The 7,894-nt window shown below is 47.2% G+C and overlaps 1 long non-coding RNA gene across 1 annotated transcript; it reads left to right on the top strand.

The window, feature by feature from the left end:
• Nucleotides 1-1,098: 1,098 nt before the first annotated feature.
• Nucleotides 1,099-2,657, top strand: LOC105863687 (uncharacterized). The gene is made up of 4 exons (XR_012922990.1): nt 1,099-1,187; nt 1,318-1,493; nt 1,924-2,013; nt 2,130-2,657. It is a non-coding gene; the product is annotated as an uncharacterized LOC105863687 (long non-coding RNA).
• The last annotated feature ends 5,237 nt before the right edge of the window (nt 2,658-7,894 follow it).

The raw sequence follows: 7,894 nt of genomic DNA, 5'->3' as shown, positions 1-7,894 counted from the left end.
TCCATTCATTATTTTTAGATATTCAATTCTGTCTAATTTTCCTTTAAGTTTTCTGACTCTAAGATCGTGGTTCAAGAAGCCTGCCCCACCCCAAGATGACAAAATTAGTCTCCTGTATTTCTTTCTAATATTTTATGCCTTCACTATTTTACATTTAATTAATCTGATAATGATCTAAATTTATTACTGTTGTAATTTTTGTTGCTAGTGTTTTGCCAAATAAGAAACAAGCTATGCTCGTTTATTGACCTGAGTGATAAACCCTTGCTACGCTGATTTATTTTAGAAATCTTCCTGCATACAGACATCTGTTTCTGGACTTGCTTCTGCTCCGTCCTTCCCATTGACCGATCTCCCCCGAGGCTAGTTCAAGGCTCTTCTGATCACTAAAACAACGTGAGACGCTTTAATAGCTACAGCAATTACCAGACGATTACCGTCTTCTTTCCCAGCATTTTGTTGGCTTTCCTCGCCGGTTTCACTTCCAGATAAACTTTAGAATCTTTTGGCTAAGCTCTGAAAAGAAATCATGTTGGGCTCTTGACTAGAGTGAGACTAAGCTTGCACAGCCATGGAAAGAGCTGACTGCATACAACACTGAGTCCGTTCCTGCTGGAGACCGTGCTACAGCTTCATGTTTTCGGCGCGATTTGTATTATGTTTTTATCAGGTTTACGCCATCTCTGTTAAGGGGGTTTGGAAATTGTATTCCTTTCTACAACAGATTCTGGAACAGTTTCAGTAAGATAATTATCTGTTCCTTAAGTTTCAGCCACATAGCCTTAAGTTTTTATTATTATTCTCTAAATAGTCTGTAATTGCAGTGCTGGTTTTCTCCGTGACTTCAGAGTTGCTTTTAAAAGTATTTTTTAACTTCTCCCAAGGTGTGTGTGCTTACCGTTTAGCCATTTATTTCTGGTTTTGTTCCGTTTGAGAAGCTTTTGAACGTTGCATGCGACCCACGTCCACAATTCTGCAGTGTTGCTGTGCCCCTCTCTAGGGTCTACATGGAGTGTGCCCGGCGTCCCGGACCTAAGCTGGCTTCTCCTCTCCGTGTCCACGCTCCCCACGCCTCCCGCGGGGGCTTTTGTGCTCAGCGTTGAAGGCGCAGCAATTGCCAGTCACTCGGGCAAGTTTCTGCAGCACCTAATCTGCTCACTGTTGCTTCTGTGCCATTTTGATTTTCAGTAAGTACGGTTTTCATTTTAAATCCATTGATTCCTTGTCACAGATTGTTCTCTTTCCAAAATTGCGCCTTATGATCCTTGAGGATCCAAATCCAGACTTTCAGGTGATTTCTCCTTTTGCTTGAGCCAGTCTGTTTCCTGGAGGAACGTCTGCTCCGACTCCACACGCGGCCAGGGGTTGGTCTGGTTTGGCTTTGCCGCTGTTGTGCCCGCTTGCCCTGCCAAGGGTCTGCTGCCCCCAGTTAGACTCTCCAGAGCTGAGACCAGGGAGTGGAGGAGTCACGTTCCAGGCACTGAGTTTTCCTGGTGAGCTTCCCGGAGTGTGGGGAGGCGGGGATGGATTTAGAACTGGGAGCGAGGTGGCAGGTCCGGTGCAGAGCTAGGGTTTATTTCCTGTCTCTCGGGCAGAGTCTCATCACTCGCTGACCAGCCTGCCCAGCCCTGCCCTGCGTGTGCTTCCCGAGGGCGTCTGCCACCAAGGCCAAGGGGGCGGCTGCGGGGAACGTCCTCAGCTGCCACTGGGGCTTGTGTTTGCCTCCACCCTCCCCAGAACCCATGCGTTTTCTCTGTGGGGTTTTTCTCCCATTTCATGGGATTCAAGTCTTCTTGCCTCTTTTTCGAGGACACCAAACAGATGTTCTGCAAAGCATTCTTCCCTTCCCTGCAGACAGTGATTTTAGAGCTCTGCTCTTTCTCTGAGTCCTCCAGATAACATGTTGTTTCCCTCGAGCTGCAGAGCTATTCCTGGAAACTTCTTCTGAATGTTTGCTCATGTTTGAAAACGGACAAAAGGGTACCCAAGCCCGGCAGCTGGCAGATACAGAATGTGAGTTGTCTTGGGCTGCCACCCCCTCCCTGCCCTTGGGGAAGTCAACTACCCCCCTCCGAGGACTGTTTGGAAAGCTGAGAAATGAAGCTCTTAGCCCAATTTTCTCTTCACAGCAGTCACTACTCAGCTGGAGCTGGATCTCAGACCTTAATACGGCAATGATGCCCTCCACAGACCAGCAATTTCTGTGATTAGAGGGTCAGATGTGGTCCAAAGACCTTTGTAGGGTTCTGTGGTGAGTAAAATCTACCCACTGCATCATGTACCTCTCCCCCGGCCATGGTCCCCAAAACCACACGTGTTGAAACTTAACGTGATGGTATTAGGAGGTGGGGCCTTTGGGCAGTGATGAGTCATATGGGAGGTGCCCTCACGAATGGGGTTAGTGTCCTTGTAAAAGAGGCCCCAGGGAGCTGCCACGACCCTTCCACCAAGTGAGGGCACAGCGAGACGGTGCCACCTATGGCCCAGGACTCAGACATGTGCAGAGTCATGATGTCGCACTTCCAGCCTCCAGAACTGTGAGAAATACATTTCTGTTGTTTATAAGCTGCCCAGTCTGTGGTATTCTGCTATAGCAGCCTGAACGGACTAACGCATACATCTTTTCTCTTGATTTCTCTTTTTCAAAATAAAAATAATAACCATGCTGTCATGGTGGAGGGCCTACCATATGCAAAGCACCACATGGGAACTCTGGACGTATTATTCCATCTAACCTTCAGGGCAGCTCTGTAGAGACGAGTGCTACTGTGACGTACAGATGGGAAACTGAGCTTAGAAGATGACATAGTTTGGATATTTGTCCCCTCCAAACCTCATGTTGAAATTTGGTCCCCAGTGCTGGAGGTGGGGCTGGTGGGAGGTGTTCGGGTCATGGGCTAGGGCCATCGTGAGAGCCTGGTGCCCTCTCTGCAGCAGTGCGTGAGCTCTCTCTGTGGGTTCCTGTTGGACGGACTGTTAAAAAGAGCCTGGCACCTCCCTCCTCTCTCTCTCTCTCTCTCTCTCTCTCTCTCTTCCTTCCTCTTGCCCCGTGATGCCAGCTCCCTTCCCCTCCCCCATGAGTGGAAGCCCCTGAGGCCCTCACCAGAAGCAGGTGCTGGTGCCATGCTCTTGTACAGCCTGCAGGACCAAGAGCCGAAGAAAACTCTTTTCTTTATAAATTACTGGGCCTCAGACACTCCTTTATAGCAAGGCAAAGTGAACTCAGATGGAGGGGTTTTGTTACTTAGCAGAGATCACACAGCTTGTAACTGGTACCTACGGACTTCGCTCCTGCTTGTCACTCACCATCCTTTTGAAGGGGCTCCGCGATCTGGGAGTCAGCGTGCCCCTCACGCTGCCCTTGCCCCACATGGTATAGACTGGGCGTTGCTGTCTCAGGATGCATTAACAAAGGCAGGACTGTGGGAGGCAGAGCAGGCAGGCCTGGGTGACAGCACAGCTCCTTCTGCTCCTACTGTACAGCCATGATGTTTGGGGCTGGCTCTTCTCAGTCTCTTAGCTATTCTCCTCCTTCTAGCTCCCTGCCTAACCCACAGCCATCACTGGCACCAGCAGTGACCAGCATGCCTGCTGCAGTGACTCACTGCCTCACACTCGGGAACATAGCAGAGGGAAAACAGATCTCATCTCAGAGGTCTTGAGTGGAGAACGGAGACCTGTTCCTGCCTGACCCCAAATGCTATGCTTGTTTGCGGTTATTGGCCATTTGTAAGGGAAGCTCCACTGGTACCTGTTCTAGGAGGGAGGCAGGAAGTCAGGAAGTGTGTCCTGGAAACCACAAGAAGAGGTAGGGTGCTGACAGTCAATGCTGGCCATCGGCCCTCGGTTGTTATGCCTCTTAGCAGAGCCACAAATGCTTTGGGGAGCCCTGGTGCAGCCCTGCCCCTGGGCCTGCCTAGAGATAAGGAGAACCGGACTCAATGGCAAGGACATGTGATAGCTCAATATTTAAAAAGGACTTAACCAGCTTGTGTGAGAAAGCTCAACTGCCTCCCAGAGTCCAAGCAGCTAGGAATTGCCCTCGGTAGGGCTTCATTCTCATAAACCCGCATGTATCAAAGATGCAACATCTGCCTCTCTCGGGAGAGGCCCTTCCCTACAGGCATCTGGCCACACACAGGAAATCCTGGCCACTCTGAGACGGAATCCATGAATGTGCTCGGCCGAGGGACGCGTGTGCTGGCTGGCGTCAGCGGTCGGCAGTCGTGCGGGAGCTGTGGCGTGGCTGAGAATGGGGCGGCCGTGTGTGGCAGAAGGTCGTTTCTTCAAGCGACCTCAGCTGCTCTGATCGAGACTTTGGGGTGGGCACTCCCCTCCAACATGAGACCCTAACTCAGCCACATATACAACCTCCCTCTGGGTTTCTCAGAAATGGCAGAGGCCAGAGAGCAGGGGCCACTTGACCTCCCAGGTGCTCACACTCCCAGGGTTAAGCTCCAGGCACCCCTCAGTACGACCAGAAAGGCCCTGCACATTCTTACCTGTCTCAGATCTGGATGAGTTGCTTCCTTTTATTTTGCTAGACCTGTTTTTTCTCTTGATGTGAAGTGGGTTACTGTTTGTTTCGCTCCTTTGGGGAAAGAAGCAGGAAGTAACAAGAAAGTCAGATGACCTCATGGACACAGCACAGTCGCCTCAGGAGTGTGGTCCCCGGGAGCCCCATCGTGCCCCTCCCCTCCCTTGCTGCTGGCGGGTGTCCTGTCCTCGGCTTGCTTGTTTGCTCTTTGCAGCTGCAGCCCTCTCACTCCCTCAGGCGCTCCCGCGGGTCTGGGTGCTCCTGGCAGAGAAGACCACCGTGGTGTATCCCCATCTCCTGCCTTGGTGCCTGCCCTCCACTTGAGGATAAGAGTCTAGGATCAGGGAAAACAGAAGTGTCTACTTGTCCTTGAAGAACTGTTAATAAATACACAAACTGTCCATTGAGCCCCTGAAAAGCGGACCATGGTCAGCACAAGCTAAGTTGTGCTATATCGTCAAAAACAACCCCCAAATATCAGTGGCTTAAAATAAGGGAAATTTATATTTTGTTCATGATATGTGTCCATTTCAGGTCATAAAAGGAGCTCTGCTCCTCACAGAACCCAGCCTGATGGGCCGCCACTACTTCAGAGATTTTGGTCACTGTGCCCAAATGCAAGAGACTGTAGATAGTCTCAGGCTGGCAATTAAAAGCTCTGGCCTGCAGCCAAAGTGGCACTTCCACTCCCAACTCATCCCCCTGCCCCCAGATGGGCAATCCTACCACATGCCCAGAGGGAGGGAAAAGAAGGAACTGTAGCAAAGGACATTAATTGTTGCTGCACCTGCCTCCTGTGGTCATTAGCATCTGCCCGGCCAGCAAGGGCCCGGGCATACTCCTGGGCTGCTGCACCAAAGGAGAAGGTTATGATGCTCCAGAGAAGCCACAGTCCTTCCAGATGATCTGGTAGGAGACAACCCTCTTGCACTTAGAGAAGGATTTCTAACAGACACTTTGTGGTTTTTAACTTTTCTTTCCAGTTTTTTCCTGCAATTTGCAGGCTAACTTTTCTACCTTGAGTTAGACTCACCATCAAGAATTAACTATAAGGTCTGACACTAATTTTTCAGGTGAAAAAAAATTAGTGTCAATTATATCTTGATGACATCATTAACAAATTATGGGCTGAACTAAGTTGATTATTTCCTCCCTTGGTGAGGTCAGCTACCTGTACGGGCAGGTTGTACTGGCTTGCAGGCAATAGACAAATAACTTCAGAATTCTCCAACTTCTTTTCTTTTCAATTAGATGACAAAGCCAGACTATATATCTCAGTGATCTCTTTTGTTCTGAAATTTGTAAGTGTGAATTATTAAGGAAAAATAATTTCCACTGCCACTATTGCTAAAAATAATCCCATCTTAAGCAGACAGAAATCTTATTCTCCCTGGGCCCTCAGCACTGGAGTTCTTCGTGTTAAGCCCTTGGGTAAGTTCTTTTCTCACGTGGTGCCCTTCCCCTGGGCAGACTCCTCCCACCCTGTGCCTGTGCACAACCTCCAGCCCATGCCTCTGAGCTCCCGATACACATACAGGATACGGATACCTTCACGCTGTCTCCATTTGGATTTCTCATAGACATCTCAAATTAAGATGTCCCAAGTTGGCAGTCTCCACCACCCCAATCTGGTCCTCTTTCAAGGTCATCCATCTCAGTAAGCCAGTTCCTTGGCTCAAGTCAATGAGTTAATTTGGCATCTCCTTCTCTCTTATCCAGTCAATCCTTCCATCCATTCTGATCTAGTCTTCCTCTAAGAGGGCTCGACCCATTCCATCCTCTCCACCCCCAGCCACCATCCTAGGCAGAGCTATTGTCATCAATTTCCTGGACTCCTACAGTCGTCCTCTTGTGGTGTTTGTGCCTCTGTTCCCATCCCTCCCTAATCCTGGACACAGAAGTCAGAAAGACATTTTAAAGACTGCATTGGATCCCACCACTACATAATCTCTTCAATGGCATCCTCTTTATTCTAGGATAGAACCCAAAGTTCCACCAGACTATTGTCACCTGCGCCTTGCACACACCTCTAGTCGTGCCCCTCCCTGCCCATCCTCCTTGCCTGTGACCAGACTCCCTGTCCTTTCCCTGCTCAAAATGCAATCCTTTCTCTTGCCTCGGCACTTCTCCCATCCTGCTCACTCAGGCGAGGCTCAGTCTTCTGCATCTTTGCCTGGGCTGTGCCTCCTCCCCTTCAGGTACCCACCCAATGGCCATTCCTCTTGGAGGCTTTTGCTGGCCATTCACCATGGTCTGGGTCCAGTTTAGATTGCTCCTTTCATTTTCCCACATAGTTTATCACACCTTTAATTATACATTTTTCCATGATTAGTCATGTACTTCCCTACTACGTCATAAGCTCCACAAGAGCAGGGACCATCCTGTCATGTTCATCACTCTGTCCAACCCTCTTTCTCCAAAACTAGCACAGTCTTTGGCAAGTAATAAGCATCAGTAATATCTGTATACTAAGTGAATAATTCTACTTACCTAGCCCCCGGAATATTATAACAAAGATAAGTTCTAAGCCCATTCAACTTGTTACCAAAAAAATGCAAAATAACACATGCACAAAGCTGTTTATTACACTATTTGTAACGGAAAAAGACTGAAATAACCCCATTGCCCACCAACGCAGAACAATGTAAATAAACTATGATACATCCACACAGACTGTGCCACTGTTAAAAAGAGTAAGAAAGATCTTTATGTATGGGTACATTAAAAAATAAAAGGCAATGTTCTGAAAAGTGAGTATGCTATGATACCTTTGTCCAGACAGAAGGCAGCATAAATATGTGCATGCCTGTTTTCTTTTACTTAAAAAATGAAATGAAGAAAACAAAACCTAATTTTAGAAAAATGGTTACCTGTGAAAGAAAGAGAAAATAAGAGACAAGAGACAGGAACAGAAGCTAGACATCTCTGAATGCACTTGCTTTATAGTTTAGAATTTGGAATCTTGTAGCCATGTTACATAGTTAAATAAATATTAAAATAAAATTTAATCAAACTGAAAAAAAAGTCTTAGAAATCAAAACAAAATAAATGAACCTAACTATATATCAGGTTGCTGTTTAATATAGAGAATGATTTTAAATAAATTTAAAACACAGAAATGGAACTGTTATCCCTGCAGGAATATATCTTAAGGACAAAAAGATTACAAAGAAATTTTAAATAGTATTCAATAGTCTTCTTTTATTAATATTAATTGATGCTATTGATATTGTTATTTTGAAACCATACACACAGGTACACACATCCACACACATACCACGGTGTTATTAAGAATCAAGAACTTTTAGTGTAAGAATGAAGAAAATTAACATAAAATCAAAGACATTAAATAAAATT

This window comes from Microcebus murinus, chromosome 14 (genome assembly GCF_040939455.1).
Source record: "Microcebus murinus isolate Inina chromosome 14, M.murinus_Inina_mat1.0, whole genome shotgun sequence".
In the NCBI taxonomy this organism is placed as follows: Eukaryota; Metazoa; Chordata; class Mammalia; order Primates; family Cheirogaleidae; genus Microcebus; species Microcebus murinus.
This window is presented reverse-complemented; position numbering and strand designations above follow the sequence as displayed.